This window comes from Pleurodeles waltl, chromosome 6, assembly GCF_031143425.1.
Source record: "Pleurodeles waltl isolate 20211129_DDA chromosome 6, aPleWal1.hap1.20221129, whole genome shotgun sequence".
Taxonomy (NCBI): Eukaryota; Metazoa; Chordata; class Amphibia; order Caudata; family Salamandridae; genus Pleurodeles; species Pleurodeles waltl.
Genome location: NC_090445.1, coordinates 1,070,916,333 through 1,070,937,812, shown reverse-complemented (window position 1 = coordinate 1,070,937,812; position 21,480 = coordinate 1,070,916,333). Strand labels below are relative to the sequence as shown.

The 21,480-nt window shown below is 43.2% G+C and overlaps 1 long non-coding RNA gene across 2 annotated transcripts in view; it reads right to left on the bottom strand.

The window, feature by feature from the left end:
* Window positions 1-21,480, bottom strand: part of LOC138302080 (uncharacterized) — a 76,093-nt gene that overhangs the window by 41,487 nt on the left and 13,126 nt on the right. For both annotated transcript variants that reach the window (XR_011205263.1, XR_011205262.1), the window contains exon 2: window positions 16,288-16,411. This is a non-coding gene — a long non-coding RNA (uncharacterized lncRNA). The remainder of the gene's footprint in view (window positions 1-16,287; window positions 16,412-21,480) is intronic.

Below are 21,480 nucleotides of genomic sequence, written 5' to 3'. Positions count from 1 at the left end.
AACGTATTCAGTCACTTTCTATACATCGATTTTTCAAACTACAAGTTCATCATCTGGACGAAGAGCATTGAGTGAGCAGCTATAGCATTTTTCTAACTTTCGGAAACATTACACACTGAACATCATAGTACATGGTTTGCATAAAATAAAATCTAAATCAAATTCAATGAAGAGCTTGTTCTTAATATATTCATTGATTATCATGAACACTCATAATTGAAATCGCTTTGAAAGTACTGTACTTTTTTCGTTTTATTATTTAACTGGTTGGCTAAAATACTCAACATTTTAGTGGGATTGCTACATCCCTTTACCAGAGATCTGGGCATATTTAGTTTGCAATTTCACGAATGATCAGAAAGTCATGACCACCTGTGAATCGCTAAGGAGTCAAGGCAGTCTAAGAGCATTCTAAACACCCTGCGATCTAACAGTTTGGCAAAGGCAATCCTTTTAATTCTGTAAACAACAAGGTTTTACCAAACTTTACTAACACTGCACTGGCAGCAGCAAGGTGGGCTTCCCTAGAACACACACAATAGGCACTACATGTGTAGCAGTGGATCAAGCTCTCTTCACATCTAGAACAGGTTCTGCACAGGTAGCAGTGCGAACGTCATACATGTACCCCCACTCCCTTAACTCCTTCCCCCCACCCAACCAAGAGGCGCACCATTCATACCTATGAAATTAACTTCACATTTATTCACCTAATTAGATATTTGTACAGTGATGGTTTTCATCTTACATAACTTTACTTTAGAGTGCTTTGGTGTACAGAACAAATAAAATATTTGAGGGGTAAAAGGGTAAAATATGCTGTTAAAATCCAACCGGATGAGGTGGGTTCTCCTGCTTGTAGGTCCTGAGGAAAAGCTCTCAGAGTAAAGCTATCTTGGTGAGTTTGGTTTTAAGGAGTTTTCTGAGCCAGAGGTACCGTGATTCATCTGCGAGTCTAGGGTCAAGGCTGTTCACACAGTATCGCCTGTATGCAATTTCTCTGTGATTTGTGAGAGTAATGGCAACAGATGTAATGCAGAAATCCTGAACGAAGATTCCTACTAGGGATGTATTCTAGGACCAAGTATTAGGAGACCCGTATGGATCAGAATGTAATAGTCTACCTGTGTAAACACGTTTCAACAGGGTGTTCAGAATTTAGCTGATCCGGTAATGAGGGCCTAGCGACCTGCAACCCGATATGATATATATAAGAAGGGCGACTTTTCAAAGCATGGAGAGTTCCAGGTTTATACCCTTAACCACATCATTGATTTGTGGGGTGAAAGAGAGAATCGAATCGAATAGGTTTCTCAAGCTGTTTACTTTCTGAGAGGTGAAGGGAGCACCTTTAGAGTATGTCTACGATAATGTGACTGATTCAAACTCATTTCTAACAGGGATGCCTACTCCCCCACTATCCATGTATGATGCTTGTCTTTGCTTAACATTTTCACTCAGCTGCAGAATAGCCTTGTAGACTACGGGCATTAAAACAACACAATTTAATGCCTATAGCCTACAACTTCTGACTGTCTAAGGCAAAAGTTCTCATTGAGAAGAGGGCGTTATTAAAGTATTATTGCCTTTTCCATGATCTTAACAGCAATTTACACCTACACCTTTTGGCAAACCTGCTAATTGCTATTGACTGCCATGCAATTATAAGCCTGAATGAAGTCCGGTCTGCTTTTGAGAGCTAAGGTAACTACTAACTCCAAACACCTGTACACATTAATATTATCACTCATTCCCCTAATCTAATTAATTTGTCTGGTATTGCACATATGCATTCTGCCTGAAAAAACTGGACACCGCAACCTCAGCCCACCTTGCCTCATTGGGACAGATTTATGAAGTCGTGGACATGGCTGGGAAACCTTTGCATTGACTGAGTGGGGGCGGGAGGGGGGGACCTGGTTCTCCAGCTGGTCCCCTCCATAACTACAGAGGCGGGCTAAGAGATATCAGACCCACATTCAATAGCACAGGAACTGGTCCGCTAGTACACTGACCTCTATGCAGACTGCCCAACACAGGAGGCTGAACACCTCCACCCTCTTGTGGAGGACCTTATTCTTCCCCACTTTACCGACGGTGACAGGGAAGCACTGGATAAACACAGACCAGAAGATGAAATTATTTTGCCCAGTGGAGCACTTCCCAGTGGGAAAAATCTCAGCCCCCAGCGGCTTACCATTGGAAGTGTACAAAAAATATGCCTTTTTGTTATCAACTCCTCTACCTGCAATTTTCGAGGAGGGACTTAAGTCGGGCGAGATCCACTATGACCTCCGTAGTGCTACAATGTCTGTCATCTTTAAGCCACATAAACCTCCTGGGGAATGCGGGCCATATCGGCCAATCACCATTGTTAATATGGAGATAAGGATACAGGCCAAAGTCTTTGCAAGCCACCTACTAAAGGTCGTTACATCCCTTGTCCACCCAGGCCAAAATGGCTTCATGCCTGGCCTCAGCACATAACACTGGCTTCATACCATAAATAATGCGATTGCCTTCTTCAAATAAACAGCAGAACGTTAAGTCCTTGTCTTATTTGACTTCGAGGAAGACTTTGACTCGGTCTCTCAGAGCATTCTGTTCCCTTTGTAAGAGCGAATGAACATCGGACCCACTTTTTGCCATTGGGTGTGGACCCTCTACTCAAACCCCTGGGCGAGAGTCTGAGTCAATGGGGTGACCTACCCCACCATTCCCATCAAATGGGGCATGGGTCAGGGCTGCCCTCTCTCACCCCTTATATTCGCACTCACTATTGAACCCTTAGTGGAGTGGATCTGGCAGCACGCACAACTATGCGGACTCGGCTGGCTTGATGGCGTACCAGGTCTCATTATACGTGGATGATCTGCTTGTTTATGTGGGCAACCCTGAGGCCACAATCCCTCATCTCTTACACAGGCTACCAGTGTACGCTGATGCCTCTGGCATCAGGGTGAACTGGTTCAAGTCTATCTATGTCCCGACAGGGGCCCCAATGATGAGTCACAACCATGTTTCAATTATACCCAAAGCACTTCCGCTACCTGGGGGTGCACATCACCTTTTTGTAACAATAAGCATGGGACCGCAATATCACACCCCTCATCAGCTTAGCTACGAAAGATATGGCTCACTGGGTCACTCTCCCCTTAATGTGGCCGGTAGAGGTTCACTTTTCAAAATGATCTCCTTGCAAAGATCTCTCAACACCCAACAGAACCAACATTACCCCATTCAATCTACCTTCTTCCACACACTACAAGCCAAGAAAACATGACTAATGTGGGCATGAGACTCCCACCTATTTCCTTCTGCAAATGTGTGTTGAGCCCCTAAGAGGGCGGACTGGGGTTCACTGATTTTCAACTTTGCTACTGGGTCAGCCACCTCCTTCTTATCACCAACCGTTTTTTTGCTGATTTCAGGGGCCCCACCATTGTGGTAGAACTCACATGATACCCTTAATTTACTCTGTCGTCGTACGATTCCCACATTCCCTTCCACGGCCACCCACCTGACTATTGTGCTGGCATCATTCCCTAGGGTGGGTCAAATGACATGGGGTCACAATGGCAATGACACCCCTTTGAACTGGCTCCTGGCTTCCCCAGTCTGCCATACTGGGGGGCTTCAGGGTGTGGGATACTATTGGCATCACAACACTGGGAGGTGTGTGGCATGGTTCGGCCATGAGCGCATTTCAGCATCTGGCCACTACCTTCACGATGCATAAGTCACAATTTAATCGTTTTCTGCAGTAGCGACATGCCCTTGAAGACTTCCTAGATCCGTCAAAGCCCCTCTCTCACTCTAATCCCCTCGAGGCTCATCTGCTTGAATCACACCTTGTTGAGAAAGGCACGTCCTGCCGTTACCGCACATTATTGAATAATGCCCCAAACCCATGACTACTCTTAGAGAGCTTTGGGAGGGAGACCTAAGCCCTTTGGATGACGAGGACTTGGTGGAGGCGAACATGGCCCCTAAAGCCTTGTCGATATTGATGAGGCTCCGCCTCATCCAATTAAAATATGTTTACCGTGTTTTGCAGCCCCTCGCACCTCACGGTATGGGGAGCGTAATGACATTGCAATGCAGGAGGTGCAGCCAACCATCGGGCTCCTTTTACCATATGGTTTAGGACTACCCATATACAAGCCTACTGATAATGCAATGGAAACTACTTTTTCTCACTTCATACATAGACCAGTCCCCGTGGACCCAAAGCTGATTCTTTCAGGCCTGTTGAACCTGGTGAGGGGACCGTAGTGTCCACCTGCTGGTCGGAGTGGGCCTAATTATCGCAAAGAGAGACATTGCTCAGCACTGACGATCCCAGCGTGCTCAGCACTTTCTGGAATGGACTAGAGGGATGGACGTTACTGCCACGGTAGGGGCATATATTTATAAAGTCAGAGGGTGGCCAGAGAAGTATGATAGGATATAGGGAAGCTGGATGTGTTACTCAGAATCACTCTGATGATCCTTTTGATGTGTACTTTTGTCTTGTTTTCTACTGTAATCTTGCAAGAACGTACTTACTCCATCTTTATTTTATTGTTATTGTATGGTGATTTTCTTTTACTGATTGTTACGTTCTATAAAACAAATGAACAAATTTATATTTAAAAACATTGATAGCATACATGCCAACTTTCTTACTGTGCTTAATGCCCTCTACCTTTTAATATTCTTCATGGCCCTGCATTCCCCACTCACTGCACATAGAAGGCAAGCAAAACAGTAGATAATGCCAGCATTCTAAGCCTTCTGATTGGATGAACATTCCATACAGGGTGCTAATTAAATGTTAATTCCTGCAGCTGCAGTCAATAACTGTTGTTAATTACTTCTCTTGCAGTTCGGTGAAAGACAATACAGAGGGAGCTGGTAATTTAGCAACTCTCCACAACCGGTCATGCCCACAACTGCCCGCTAACCTCAACACACATCTGGCCCTGGCCCACTTCTGGGGGGTGCCCCACTGGTACAAAGGACGGCACTGGCAGCTCCGCTGTCCCCATCCCACTCTAGATCATCGATCTCCACCGGCATTTCATACCTCCTTGTCAATGGCCTCTCTCTCGACTCAATGCCGCCGGGAAAGCATCCATTCAGGTCTCTACAGGAGCTCCGGGGATGGGCGCTCTCTCCGGGTCAGCAGAACTCAGCAGGCACCGCGAATCTCAGTGCTGTGAGCGGCTTGAAGTCCCACAGATAAAGCAAAAACGCAAGGCGGTGTACTGGTATACCGTTATGGGCAGGAAGTAATGGCACTGCGACCTTGGATGGGGATCTGGACGCAACATAATGTTGTCTGGGGGGCAAATGATAGTTGTTATTGACCGTATAGTAAGCACTCTGATTGGCTGGCCAGAATCAAACGATCCGCCTTGTGTTAATTATTAAGATTAAAGATGAAAAGTACTCAACGCTGCAGACTTGCCACATTTGTTTCCATGAAACTAATGTGTCGAATGAATAGGAATGAGAGGTAGCCCCCCTCTTATGCTAGTGTTACATTGTACAATCAAACTGCACTATGTAACATAAAAAAATAATAGTACAGTACTACTGCCTGAAATAACTCTGAGCCCAGGGCCAGAAGCCTCTGCAGAGGGCGCTCGGCTTCGAAGAACGCGCCCACCAGAGGGATTGTTTTACAGGACAGTGCGGACAGCATGTTCTTTTTTTAGCGCATTACAAGTGCAGCGCTGACATGGCTGCTTCTAGAAGCACGAGATGCCTGCAGGGCCTGTTCTGTGTTCTGACCCAGATCTGTGGGACTGCAGAGGTCTGGCAAACCTTGGGAACAGAAGGAAAGACACTGCGAGAATTCAAGGAACCAGAAACAGGTCAAGGGCTATGTAGCAAAGCTCACACACATCCCACCTGGGTGATTAGGGAGCCAAGTGGTGACTTCCCATAACACACACCTCCGAAGCACTATAAGCCACACATGGGTGCTGTCTCCCTTTTCATCAGAACATGTTTACTGGGGGCATTAACTAATGGCACTATCTCAATAAGCTTTAAATTGAAGTAAAATGGGGGTACACATGCAGACGTTTTGCCTTCCTTGCCCCTCAACGTAACTTCAGCCTCCAAATCATAGGCATATATTCTGTCTCTCTCTGACACACAAACACACACACTGTTTCTCTCAGTCTCTCTCTCTCTCTCTCTCTCTCTCTCTCTGTCTCTCTCTCTCTCTCTCTCTCTCTCTCTCTATCTCTCTCTCCTCCCACCCTCCACCCGCACTCCTACACTCCTCCTCCCCAGGCAAGCAAATAACATTCAATTCCATGGAGGTAATGACATGCCAATTTTCGTCTCTCTGCAACTCAGACCGCCACCTTCCATCTCATCTACTGGCCTCCTAGCCAGAACAACAGCTTCAGTGATGAATTCTCAGATCTTCTCACCACCTTGTCCATCTGACATGCCAACACTACCTTCTTGGGTGAATTCAACCTCCCAGAGAACACAAGATAAGAAAAAAGAAATCAGTAGACACCTCTTGAACCTCAGCAATACACTGGACATGGTACATCATGTCACAAAACCAACATTCTCAAGAAGGCCACTTCCTTTACCTTGTCTTCTGATTATCACCAACAACCCAGTGCACACCACCCATACCCCTGCAGTGGGCCAACCACTTGCTGTTAAATCCACATGATCAATATCATGTCAACAAAACAAGGTCAATACAAAGGAGAATACCAAATCTTTACATATTTCAAAGACTTCTCCATAGACAACCTAATGCTTGAAGTCATCTCTCATCCTACCAGTTCCATGTCCGACACCAATACCCTTCTAAGCGACTTCACCACTTTTTTGGAAAACTATGTGAACATCCACGCTCTGATTAAAACATGAAAGTGCAAGCCAAATCCTTCATTGTTCTAGTATTCTAAAGATGAAGCTGGCAATAAAAGATCCGTTGCAGACAGGAAAGAAAATTGAAGAAAAAACTAATTCCCTAAGACCGCATTATACTAAAGTCTCCCTGCGCAACATGCAGATAGCTCTTTGCATCAGCCAAAGCAAAGTACTATGACAAAACCATCAATGAAGCCAGCAACAGAAGCAGAACACTTTTCAAGACAATCAAGCACTACATCATCTCCCTGTCAGACTCACCTACTCTTCACTCCTCACCTACAGAAAAGTTCATTACCATCAACCTTTTCTTTAGTGAAAAAATATAGAAGATGGAATAGCACATCAACAACATCAAGCCTGCATCATATGTTATGCCCACTCCTCTTCCCATCACTCATCTTTCATTCATCAGTAAGATCACTGAAAAGCAAGCTATATTCACCTTTGAGACCACATCAACGCCTATTATTTCCATCATGACTACCAGTCTGGCTTCAAATCATGCTGCAGCATGGGGACTGCGACCTTACCCATCATAGATGATGCCCACTTTACCACAGATATAGACAACGTATGTCTTCTGATATTGCTGTACCTCTCAGCTGCCTTTGACACAGTTGGCTATCCCACTCTTATAGACACTCTGGAGTATGAAAAATAATTCACCACAGTGTATTTGACTGGCCCAATTTCTACCTTTCTAACCAATACCAGTTTGTTCATGTGGGTACCTGCAGGACTCAAAGATCCCTATCAGCTGTGCAGTCCCCCAGGTTCCATACTGTCTCATTTCATCATCAACCTCTACATGGGCCCACTTGGCTCTCTACTAACAGATAATAGTATCAAGATTCATCAAGGTGATGATGCTACACAACTTGAAAGTATTCTCGGCTTCAGACATCTAAAGCCTCAAACACCACCTGCACATCATCCAGACCTTGAAGTCCAGCGCCTAGCCGATGCAATGAGAGTGGGACTCACATCTGTACAACATACTCATCACACTCAGGCCATTTCATTTAGATAAACAGAAATGTGATGATTAGAATTTCTTATTAATCTCAGTCATGTAGGCTGCATCTGAGTTCAAAATTGTATTTCCCACTATTCCTCGCTAAACGGAGGCCAACGGTATGGAAACCAGTCTTGTTTCTGCTCCAATAGGCACAGTCCAGCTCTAACTGCCAGACTGGATACCCAGGAAAGCTCCCACGGTCTCATGTATGATTCCTATCCAGTGGGAGGGTTTGTCTTGTCACCCAGCATCCCTTGAGCCATGGAGCCTGATAGTAACTTCAGCTTAGGGTTACCTACTACTCTTCTGAGTAGAAACAACATCTTTGCAGTCATAGGGACCACTAAAGGTAGACCACTTCCTCCATAAATTAGGCAACCCAGACTGTCTAGTCACATGCATTATCTGCTTTAGCCACCATACTCCCATCTGTGGGTTCCTCCGCTCACTGAGAGACAGGACTCAACCTGAACCTCACTGATAAAGCTCAAATAAGCTGAATTCTGACTGAGGGCTAAGAAGGAACTTGCCTTACAGCTTATGCTCGATTGTTCCTATTTGCACAGAATGAAGCCGGATTTGGATACGGATGGTCTCTGTCCGTAGTGGAACGGTGAGCAAAAACATAAAGGACTGGAATGTGGTACATACCAAATATGTGACTGGAAATAATTTAAACAATCCATCCATCACTCTTTTTCTTTTTTCAGATATTTATATAGACCATACCTTGAAGGGAGAAACATTTCATTTAAACATTTCTCACAAGACCATCGTGTAGTACACGTCGACAAACAATGAGGTGAGGAGATATTGCTTCCTCTACAAAAAGTTAGATCACACAATATGTCGTACTTATCAGCCTACACCGCCATTTAATGATGACTGTAAAATATTAGATGGGTATCGGTGTTTGGAAAAGAGAACACAGCATACACACAACCAAACCAATACATGCAGAGCAATGCAGTGTGGTGTGAACAACATTGGTGATCAAACTGCATGTAACTGCATGTAATTTGAATTCCACTTTAACAGGCAATGGTGAAAATACAATCAACAGTGGCCATATATCAGGACATGAGGAGACTTTCAAATTGACGGGGATTCCATGCTTTTCTCTCAGAAAAACATATCAAATTGATTAAACCTCTGTATGCAAACCACAAGTAACTATTACTGCTAATTAATTCTGTGTGCATCATTTCACTTGGTTTCTGCTCAATCCATTGTCAACTGTATGTATTTTATCAGCATATCACTAAAAAAGCATTCCTAATTTTTTCCATATTCTACTGACTCCTTTATAGGGTTCTCTTCTGTGCCATATTTTCTTCAGTGGGAAGCCTTTCAGGCATATACCTCTGTGATTGACTAGGTGAGCAACAAATATCTGCCTGCTACCCAATAGTTCATCATAAAAGGCACAGAAGATCTACTTTCCATGGCTACCAGCTCTTCCCATGGCACTCCCCGCCAGATTCAGATTCTTATTCTCACTAACACTACTCCAGAACGTCAGCTCTCTGGTTCTTTATTGCACTAACTCTCCTTTGTTAGACAAAGAGGGGTTTGCACAAAAATAACCTTTATTGATTTGAAAAGCAATTAATGCCCCCATTCTTCCTAAAACCAACCGTTCGTATCTGCTGAGTGGAACTATTTTAACATTTGTGTGCCCTGCGTTTACACTAACAATTGTTATTTTCCATTGGGATCTACCTACTGCTATGCTTTACACCAGTATCTTTTGCCATTCAGCAGACAATTTTGCTGCATGTTTGTCCTCAAATTTAAACTGATTGAAAGGTTATTTTTCTATTGTTACCCTTAAAAAATACAATTTTGTTGGGAACTATTCCTTCTTCTTTAACCAATCCACCACAACCTCCTTTGTCAGCCTTTTCTATCAGGGGAGAAACTGAAATTTCATGTCGCATCACCAAACCCTAAACCAGCATCTCTCATAGATTAAACATATTTTCTATTCTTATCATTATCCCTTTACTACACTCTTATTTATTCCCTGCAAGCTTCAAATTAGCTGTAGTTATTATTATTCTCACAATGTAGTTCTTAGAAACTTTAGCTCATTCTAACAATCAATACATTTCCATTGTTCCCTTGCTTTCAAAGTTTCCTGAAAGAATTGTGAAATTCCACACTTTGTTTACTTCATCCCAATATGGAGTGTGTCCTGGTCTACTTTAGTACCGTCAAACTTATGTGATGTTTGTTTTCAATACAGGTGATGACCCAATTCCTATACTATATCCCCATTCTTTTATTGTTTCTGGATCCATTATTAATTGCTTTCTCCTTATCTGTACATGATCTACTTCTTGGATTCTCGTTGCCTTTAGCCTGAATGTTCCCCAGGCATTCATTGTATGGTGCCCTACTATTTTCGCATTACACAACTACTGAATAGTCTGTGAACTCTTCTTTTGCCACATTTAGTGAGTCAATTCATGAGCATTTTTCTTGCCTATCTCTCTCCTTTGCAGTACTGGATTTTGAATCATTGATTTTACTTTAACCTCATAAAATAGAAATACTATTTATCTTTGCTTCTTTTATTGCTCAACCGTCTACTTTATTTTCTATTTTCCCTACCTGTGGTACCTATGCTTCTTATCTTTATTTTTTTTAAGTCCTAAACTACTTTTCTACTACTCACTTGTCTGATTTAGCAATGAGGCTTGTTTTCAGCCTCTTCTCCTTTCCTGTTATTACACTATATTGATCTACTCAAGCATTTTCTTCTACTGTTCCACTCTTCATTTTGTTTCGGCTTTGCTATAGCTCTCATCTTTTTTTCTTTTCCTGCACATCTTCAGTGACTTCATATTACATCTCACCATTAGTTTCGGTAGTCATATGTTGTCTTAAAAGCGTCTCCATTTTCAAGCTTCTTCACAAGAAGGAGTGATACATTTTTTGTATCATGCTAATTGCATTCCTCAGTTTGCCTCTTTTTGTTTCCCGTCTGTCTGCATCCTCCTCATGCATTGTTTTCTCCAGCCCTCATACATGCTTTAAGTATGGCCATTATTGTAAAAAATCTAATATCTAAGGTTATATTATCCAAGTACCTTTGTATTGCTCCTCTGTGTTCTCCACTTTAGAGAAAAAGGCTATATAAATTAATAATTATTTTAAAAGTAAAATATAACATCAGTACTAAGCTTATCTGAGACATTTAAAATGTGTTTTTTCTGTTTTAGGCGTTAGCAAATTGATGACCAGAAGTTTTGCATCAACAGTTGCACATGCTTAGTGTCAGTTTAATGGATTGTAATTTGAATGTGTGAATTCAGAAATGGCTTATTATTTCTATTCCAAATGTTATGAGATACCCTCTCTTTTCAACATTGAATGAAATACTTTTAGGACTGAGACAGTGGTTCGAAGCATTACTTTCTGTTTTGTGACAATTAGAAAGCGTTCCAAAATTTAGCATTACTGAAATGATTAATAATGAGTGTTATCTTTAAACTACAGTTTCAAGTGGGCTATTTTTACAAACACAATGTAAGAGGGTTATTTAGATATTGTCGGATGCATGACATCTCATTATATAGCATTATAAAGCTGTGATCACACTATAAACAGGGAGGCTATGGTACTGACCTATCTTGGTGGTTGTCCCACAACTGCCACCTCCTTTAGTTTGGAACAGGAACATTATTATCTTTTACTATGAGAACCACTGTGGGATATTAATTTTTTGACTTTGAACATACCACTTAGAATTTGACATTCAGGCACAGACATGCTAACATTTTGCATCATGGTTTTGCAACTTTTTTGCTGCAGCCATGACCGTAAATGCTAGTCAAGGTTAACAAAGCAACACAAGGGGCGATTTGTGTCACCTTCTGACACATTGTAAAAAAACAAAAAGCAATGCAGCACTTGTATCGCCTACCTGACATGTTACACTGTGTCAGGTAGGCACTACGTTAGCGGAGCATGAACCTTCCCCTGCATTCACCCATGTATGTACAGTAGTAAATCTGGGTTTGTGTCAAAATGGTGCACCTACCAAAGAGACATTACGATGAGAAATGTCTTCATTTCTCCTTGTTACTTCCTCTTTCCATGTGTGCCACCTGCTGTAGCAGTCTTGGAAAGAGAAATATGTTTTTGTGCAGGAAGTTATACCCTTCTGCACAAAAATAATTGTTCCCCTAATGTAGGCACCTTGACGTCATGGCGCAGGGGTGTCTGCGTTAGAGCTAGGCAACCAGAAGTTTGCCAGTACAGGGAGAGAGCTGAACAGTGCCATATCTTTCTAAATGTGGTGATGTTTGGTGTTAGGTAGGCATTACATCGGTGGAGCATGGGCGATCTCCTGCATGCACCCATGTATGTAGTAAATCTGGATTTGTGTCAAAATGGTGGGCGTACCAAAGAGGGGCATTACAATGAGGACTATCTTCATTTCTCCTTGTTACTTCCTCTTTCCACGTGTGCTGTCTTCTGCAGAGCTCATGCAAAGAGGAATATGTCTCTAAGGTTGTTTTTGTGCAGAAATTGAACAACTACGAAAGACAGAAAGCATAAGAATTGAAATATTAAGTGTGAAACCAATTACAATATGAATTCTGTGTTAACATCTCAAGTGTCAACCAAATAAAGCCATAAGATTTCAAAAGGCAGGTTAATGGTAAGGTTTGGGTAGATGAACACTGCATTAAAGGAATGAGATTACAGATGAGTAAACAAAACTTTACCTATTTGTCAACTTCCTCATCACTGTCTTTCTGCATCAATGAGAATATACCCAGTTCTTAATTTCTAAAACAAATAAGTGCCAGGGCTCTTATCAGAAGGCCACTGCAGCTTGCACTACACATTGCCCCAGCCATGCTGCCAATGATAGCATCAACACAACCATTAACCTCCACTCCTTCAGGTGTGACTATTCAGACTCATACTTTTTCTAAATTGACCAATGATATATACAAAAGAGAGCATTTTCATGAATAAATGTAAATCCCACAATAGCATGTACAGCCACGATACTAAGAACAGAGGGCCTGATTTATAACATGGCGGACAGGTTACTCCGTCAAAACGGTGATGGATGTCCCATCCACTGAAATCTAAATCCCATTATATCCAATGGTATTTAGATTTCGGCGGACAGGATATCTGTTCGCCGAGTTCTAATTCAGGCCCACAATCCTGGAGTCAAAGGCAAATGGTGTAGTGCCATTATCAGACAGCCGCTAGTGTGAGACAAATGTAGATGGGGTGGGCCAGGTGATGGCACTAAAGACATTCTTCAAGATACAGTGCATGAGTATGGCCCAAGATTCGGCCATGCCATTGATAGATCAACCCTGCACCCCACTGGAGAATCACTGTGTCAGGACATTGAGCACAGTTATAGCAAATCAAATTAACCTGTCCCAAGTTCACATGGATATGCTTAAATCATACAAGCAGACTGTCACACCAAGGAACTTAGATGCTCTATGAAGATGCAACACAGCAGCCCACGTCACATCTACAGTATACTAAACCAATCACCTGAAGCAGAAGGTTTGGTAACTAAAGGGTAAAACATTCTCCAGGTGCCTTACAAAAAAGAATGGGTGAACACCTTTGGTACAAACCGGGGCCCATATTTAAAAAGAGGCATTACTGAAAATAAATCCTGAAATAGGGAGTTCTACACATCAAGAACATAACACCCACTGGGTCAGTTAGTAACCGATATCATAGCAGGCCTCACCAGGATTCCCTCAATACTCAGAAGAGTTTGTCAAGCTTTAAAATAGCAAGGCTAAATAGATGCAGTCCTGTAAGAACTGTAAAATTAATTTAAGTTTTTGGGTATGAAGATGAAAATCGCCAGCATCACACAACCCCCAGAAAAATCACTCAATGATAAGAGGCACATCAAGAATCCTGAGAACAACTGCTAAAACTGAGTATGATCTGCATGATATCACCACCCATGTGATGTAACTTATGGGTTGAGGTAACAGTCTATGGAATGCTAATCCTAACAGGAGACCTTTGTGGGATATAGAACATAGGAAAGTTCCACTTTTGTGCATCAGCCTTTATAAGAAGATGAAACCATGATATTCTGAGCCAAGAGGGAGCTACTAAAATCACCGTATTCATTACCACCTGTTCCACAATTCAGACAATTAGGAATCACTTCAATCCTGCACTTTCCTTCAGAGATTGGCAACTATTTTGCATGTTACTCTCATCTCACGGATGTACATAGACTGGAATGAGGATACTCATGTACTGGCGATGCTTCGTCTGTCACAGTGACACTTCAAAGATATGAATGCCATTGCTAACAGCCATAAAGCAGACATCCTCAAAGACCTTGGAAAATAACTGTGCAAAAACGAAACTATTTCCACAGGAAACTATTGTCTTAGTTTCTTTGACAAAAGCACATTAGAGTCTACATTATGGAACTGAGGGCCAGAAGTACCAAAGGATTTTACCCATTCTGTGTCTATGGGAAAAAGCTTTTGTACATATGGCCCTGAATCACATAACATTTTAAGTTTTAAATGTACTTGCATCAAACAGGCCACAACTAAGAATGAAGGGGTGTCCCAAGCACTCTGCAACTTTGCAAAGCATAGCTGCATTATACACGCACAGGCATACAAGCATTCTGACTCGAATCTAAAGCAACTTTTGTAAACGTCAATTAAAGCCTGATAGCCCAGTGCTGAGGGCTAAGCCAGTAACAACCAATATAGCCCGATGCTGAGGGATTATAGGACTAAATAGAAAATTCCACCCACTGACGGCAAAATATCCTAAATTAAAAAGGGAGAAATAGAAAGACAAGCTCTGGAATGTTGGGGCAGAGAGATTATACCAGCCGTTATTAGCCCTGAGCCACTTCTATATCTTTAAAGGGGTAGCCAACATTCCAATGTTTTAATATAACCTTATAGCCCACTGCCAAGGCCTGTAGCGGTTGTAAAAGGCCCTAAACCTGAGTCATAGATCTGAGCGGCATGTGAGGACCTATAACGACAGAAAGGGCCTTTCATAACCAGTATAGCCCAACACAGAGGGGCAATAAATCTATTAGTACATTACACACACTGTGGCTAGAATAACATAAATGACAAAAGGGAGAAACTGAAAGACAAACTTTGGAGTCCTGGAGAAGAAGTTTCATACCAGCCATTATAAGCCCTGGGCCACCTCATTGGCTACAACAAACATTACAATGCTCTAATTAGGCATAAAGTAGAAACGAGTCATTTCATTATTCACAATTATAGCCGATTCAGCCGTCTGGCTCCTTTATCACCTATTGACAACCACATCTCCAGTCACATGTGACGTACTCTGGACTGTCTGTGAATGTGGAACCTTCTCTCTGACCTCTCTTGTTTTATCCTAAGAATATTTCCCTCACCCGTGCCCAAGAATGCATCTCTCTCAAGATTTAGAAAACTATGGGCCTGATTTAGGTCTTGGTGGAGGGAAATACTCTATCACAAATGTGACGGACATCCTGTCCGCCGTATTAGGATCCCATTATGTCCTATGGGGATCGTGCTACAGTGGACGGGATATCCGTCATGTTTATGATGAAGTATTCCCTCTGCCAAGACCTAAATAAGGCCCAAAGTCAATTTGTTATGTCGAGGCTATAGTCTTTGTAATGTAAGCAAAGCCACTGGCCTCCAGCCTGCTATCTAGTGGTGCCAAGAAGCCCCAGTCCATCCTCCAGCAGGCCTCATAGTCCCAGGCTGGATTAGGCCCTTCAAGAATCAAGAGGTAATCCATCGGCTTAACATGACACAAACACCTGCTTAAATTTTAAGGATGTTCATATAAATACATTTGCATACGATGAAACTAAATGAAATATGCTTATATAGTCAATGATAATCCTGAAAAAAGTCTATGAATTCAGTCCTCCTGGGCATACACTGGACACACTAACACACATACTTAAGACAGACAGAGAAAAAATAGAATAGGGGGAGAAACAAGGAGGTGGGTGAGACTCAGAGAGAGAGAAAAAGATAGCGAGAAAGAATGTGGATAAGAGGACAAACAATAAAACACATAAAAAGAAAGAGAGGCAGAGAGAAAGGATAGTGGGAGAGAGAGAAAGGGAGACAAAAATATAGAGGGACATTATGGTTCCCTATTATGGAGCTAAAGTATTTTGTTCTTCAACAGGACTAACCACACATAACTAATGTTTTGACCTACACAGATACATTTCTGGGTCTCACATTAAAGGTAAAAACTCTCAGAGGATTTTAGCACCGATTAAGGATTGTAGCCTTGTAGATGATCTTAGTAGAAACAGAAACAACTTGTGCTGGTTAGAGGAAGATGAATGGACATACCTTTAAATATTGGAGCCATATAGTGGGGTTACACAACTCTCCCGTTATGGTTTGACCTCTATGGAGACAGCTACTCAGACCTCCTTTAAGTTGGGTTAGTCAGATGTCCAAGAGAGTCAGAACTCTATAAAACATGTAATACAAATCTCCCATTAGGTACTGGAAGTCAGAAGCAAATGCCCAGGTCTCTCGTTAAGAAATGAAACTCTAAAACAAAAGGAGACAATCCTCTTCCATTAAGGACCGGAAACCTGTTGTGGAGGGAAGGAAGGGAGGGCCGAAGGGAGGGAGGGTGGGACAAGAAGAGAGGGGGAGAGTGATAGAGAGAGAGAGAGAGAGAGAGAGAGAGAGAGAGAGAGAGAGAGAGAGAGAGAGAGAGAGAGAGAGAGAGAGAGAGAGAGAGAGAGAGAGAGAGAGAGAGAGAGAGAGAGAGAGAGAGGGAGAGAAAGAGAGAGAGAGAGGGAGTGCTATCCCATGAAGAGCTGAAACTCTAAAGAGGGGGCCATACAACTGTCCCATCAACCAGTAGATCCCCATAGGGCTGGATACCCAGGTCACGTGTAAAGTACTGGCACTTTACAGAGAGGGATATTTATAAAGAATTTAGGGGCCCGATGTATGAAATCTCGTGGTAGCGATTTCCTAATAGCAAATTTTATCGATTCGCAATTAGGAAATCGCAAACTGCAATGCATAACAGTGGGGTTGACACTGTTAGCGATTAGCAGGGGGTCACAAATGGGCCTGGCTCATCAGTATTCATGAGACAGGTCGCAATATGAGACCCATCGTGAATGGCTACAATCCCAGGGATGGTGGCCTGCTGGGGTCAGCAGACCACCATGTCTGTGATTGCTTTTTCAATAAAGCAATTTTTGTTTTTGTAATGCAACCCGTTTTCCTTAGAGAGAAAAGGGAAAGGCTGTGACCGTGAAGGATTATGGGAGCTCGGTCTATTATTAACGTAAGTGGTTTAAGAAACCAAAGCAGGCATAAATGAACCCAGTGAATCCCCTCGAGGCATCATCTACACAGGCAAACAGTAATAGAAGCACTTGTGGTGAGCAACAGGACGGGAACACTCAACCACAGATGGGCTACAGACAGAAGAGGACAACAACGTGGGGACAGATTCTGAGCTTTATTACGGAGACATGGAAGTGATAGCACAAGAATGCGTCTCATCTCCTCTCTCTCCTCCTCACCACACAGTGAGTTGTTTCTGTTCCCCACACTGCTCTGTCTGCCTCTCTCCTTCACCATTGCACACACGGGCACACACAGAGACACACACAACAGATACACAAAGCTTCTCTTTGCCGCCTCCTTCTTCTTCCTTGCAAAAACATCATATTGTTCTCACCCTCTTTGCTACAGTCTTACCTTCTCCTTCCCAGCATACATCAGTTCTTTCCTTCTCTCTGCCTCGCTTTCAGCTTCCCCACCACATGTACATGAGGTCTCTCTATTGTTCCACACCTACTGACAAACTCATTTTGTAGAACATGAAGCAGTACTTCAGTAGTACTGCTCATGTACAAAATGCTATTCACAGACCTAAGTGCGGATATCTTCCTTTCCTATCATTTCTATGCGAAGATCTTCGCCACAGAGCAGAGATCTCCATGCATGGAGCTATACGTTTTGTTGTTAATATGGGAGGGACCACTGGGAGTAGGTACTAAATGGGGGAATGCTCACTAATAAATGGGAGGAGTTTAAGGAAGAGTAAGGAGGGGTTCAGATGGGGGAGAAGAGGGGTTTATGGAGGAACATACAAAAACAAACACACACCCATAAATGAGTTCGTTCATTCATATTTACAAACTACACTTCTAAAGTTACCACAGTTACAAATGTCCCTAAACAGTGGTAAATATACTCCAGCTGAAACTTGGAGTACGTCTTGCATCACACATGACCATGGACAGATATTGCAACTCACTCCCATTGAACATAATGGAGGCAAGGACTTGATATAACACCCAATAGGAAATAATATTAAATCAATTAAATTATTTCGACTTTTAACATAAAATATGTATAGAAAAATGTTTTCATTGTTAAAAAGTTAGATTAAATTAAAACAAACAAAATATTCTAATTTTAAAAATTAACAATTAAACTTAAAAAATAAAAGTATTTAAACACGTAATTATTGTTTATAAAGTAATTAGAGATTAAAAGGCTAGTTTGAGTTTTAAAACAAATGAATAAAATAATATTTATATATTAAATTAATACATTTAGATTTTTCAATCCGCATTTACTTTGATGAGATTAATGTGCCTTAACATTTTATTTTGCTAGTTCTAGATTAATAATAACTATTTTCAATTAATTTATTTTGTTACTTTAAAATAGTTTCAATATTGTTTTCAATTTATTGAACTTTATTATTTTTACCCATACTTTACAATATGGAGAACTCCGCCATCAAGGCAGAGACCTACAACTGTTTGAAAAGTTACTAGTAAATTCAGTCTTACATTTTCCAACCCCTGAACCTTGGGGGCAGAGACAAGTATGCACTTAGGTGTAAATCTGTACTCTGAAACAGTAAATACCAAAAAAGTGTAGACTTATATCCATGTGCAAGTAAATTTACACATGAATAAATCTACAAGTGTAAATTTCTGTTTGTAAATAGATCCCCAGATCTTTACATTCCTCTATGGATCTTAAACAGTGTTGTAGTTTCCGGCAGTGTTGTGGCGTTTACCCCCACAACCTCTGATACAACTTAGTTACCAGATGGGTAGGTCTCTGGTGCAGGCTTTGGGAGCAGGGGTGAAGCTCTTTAGAAATAACACAGGTTTAAAACCACATGCTGCAGGGTTCCTTGTGCTTCCCATGTTTTCAGACAACAATAAAACTGTCAAGGGGGCGTGGCTGGAAGCCAATGGAGCAGCACGCGTAAAGCGGAGCTCCCAAGGGCTGCCGACCTTTGCACGAATAATCCTGTTACCTGGGCCCCAACAAAGAACTTGGTAAACATATAGCACCTAAAGGAACCCCCGGTGCACTGAACGACAGCAACCGAAATGCTTAAAACAGTAATTTGATGGTTACGCGGCCTCGAAATAGAAACGGACCGGTGAGACAAAATGGCGGCCCCGCGAAGACGCGAGACTGAAAGGCGGACGACAGAGGAGAACCAGGGAACCGCATGACAACGGCACAGTAAGAAGCCACCGGAGCACGGGGCTGCGCCTGGAACCTGCGCAGTCCCGAAGCGGCGATTAGGATGAGTGGTAAGGGGGATCGGAGGAAGGAACTCGGGCGGAGAGCCAGGCCTGGAGGTGACGCGGGAGAAACCTAGCGGGAATACGGGAAAGACCTCAGACACCAGTCCTGACTCATCCACCAGCCTGGAGGAGAAATAGGGGAAACCGGAAGCAAGAGGGCCGAGAGACAGTAAGAGGACCTAGGGAAAAGCCCGTGGGGCCTGGAAAATTATGGATCGGGCCCCGGGGAGAGCCGCGGGAGGTTGCCAAGACAAGGCAAAGGCAACACGGAGGAATGGGCGATGAAAATATGATCAGATACCCAGCCGGCCAACACGGTGCAACTTGATTCGTGGAACCTACAACACGCACTGCCAGAAAGGGGGAAAAGTAAGCAGAGCCCTCCTTGTCACAGGACACAACATAAAGGGCAACCAGGGCACAAGCAGCCCAGGAGGGCCCCAACAAAGAACTTGGTAAACATATAGCACCTAAAGAAACCCCCGGTGCACTGAGCAACAACAACCGAAATGCTTAAAACAGTAGTTTGATGGTTACACGGTCTCGAAATAGAAACGGACCGGTGAGACAAAATGGCAGCCCTGCGAAGACGCGAGACTGAAGGCCGGACGACAGAGGAGAACCAGGGAACCGCATAACATCGGCACAGTGAGAAACCACTGGAACACGGGGGCTGCACCTGGAACCTGCGCCGGTCCCGAAGCGGTGATTCAGACGAGCAGTAAGGGGGATCGGGGGAAGGAACTCAGGCGGAGAGCCAGGCCCGGAGGTGACGCGGGAACAACCTAGCGGGAATATGGAAAAGACCTCAGATATCAGTCCTGACCCATCCACCAGCGCGGAGGAGAAATAGGAGAAACCGGAAGCAGGAGGGCCAAGAGACAGTAAGAGGACCCAAGGAGGAGCCCGTGGGCCCTCTAAAATTACGGACCGGGCCCCGGGGAGAACCGGGGGAGGTTGCCAAGACAAGGCAAAGGCAACACGGTGGAATGGGCGATGAAAATATGATCAGACACCCTGCCGGCCAACACGGTGCAACTTGATTCATGGAACCTACAACATGCACTACCAGAAAGGGGAAAAAGTCAGCAGAACCCTCCCTGCCACAGGACACAACATAAAGGGCAACCAAGGCACAAGCAGCCCAGGAGTTGACCCACACATAGTGACACTAAGACACAACACCCACTGAAAATGGGTAAACCTAAGAAGCCTGAGGGCCCGGGAGAAGACAGCAGCTCAACAAAAGAAGGAATGTGCAGTGAGACCAATGAGGGAACCACATTAGATACTCTGCTACAGGCAATTCAAGCCTCCAGAGAGGCCCTGGAGCTTAAAATAGACACCCTGTCTGTCGACCTGACGCTCTTAAGAGATGATCACAGGAAACTGTCCGACAGAGTAATGTCCAATGAAAAATCGATAGAACAACTATCTCCTGAATGCAAGACACTATCCAAAACCACAGCCACTCTGATGGCCAGGGTAAAAATACTGGAATCATGTGCAGAAGATGCTGAAAACAGGGCACGAAGGAACAACCTACGCTTGGTGGGCATCCCTGAAAAATCGGAACGTGAAGCACCAGACATGGAAACCTTCCTTGAACAGTGGATACGTAAGGAAATAGCGCCAGAGGGCCTAACACAACACTTCGCAATAGAAAGAGCCCATAAGGTACCAGCAAGGCCCCCCCCACCCGGAGCCAGACCGCACCCGATAGTGGCAAAACTTTTGCACTTCAAGGACCGAGACTTTATCCTGGCACAAACACGGAAAAAAGGAGAGATCAAAATGAATCGAGAGCGAGTAATGATCTTCCCGGACTTCACGAAAGACACTCAGAAGCAAAGAGCCACATTTCTGGAGGTTAAACGAAACCTCAGAGAAAAAGGCATCCAGTATGCCATGCTATTCCCTGCCAAACTAAGGGTTACCACGAACA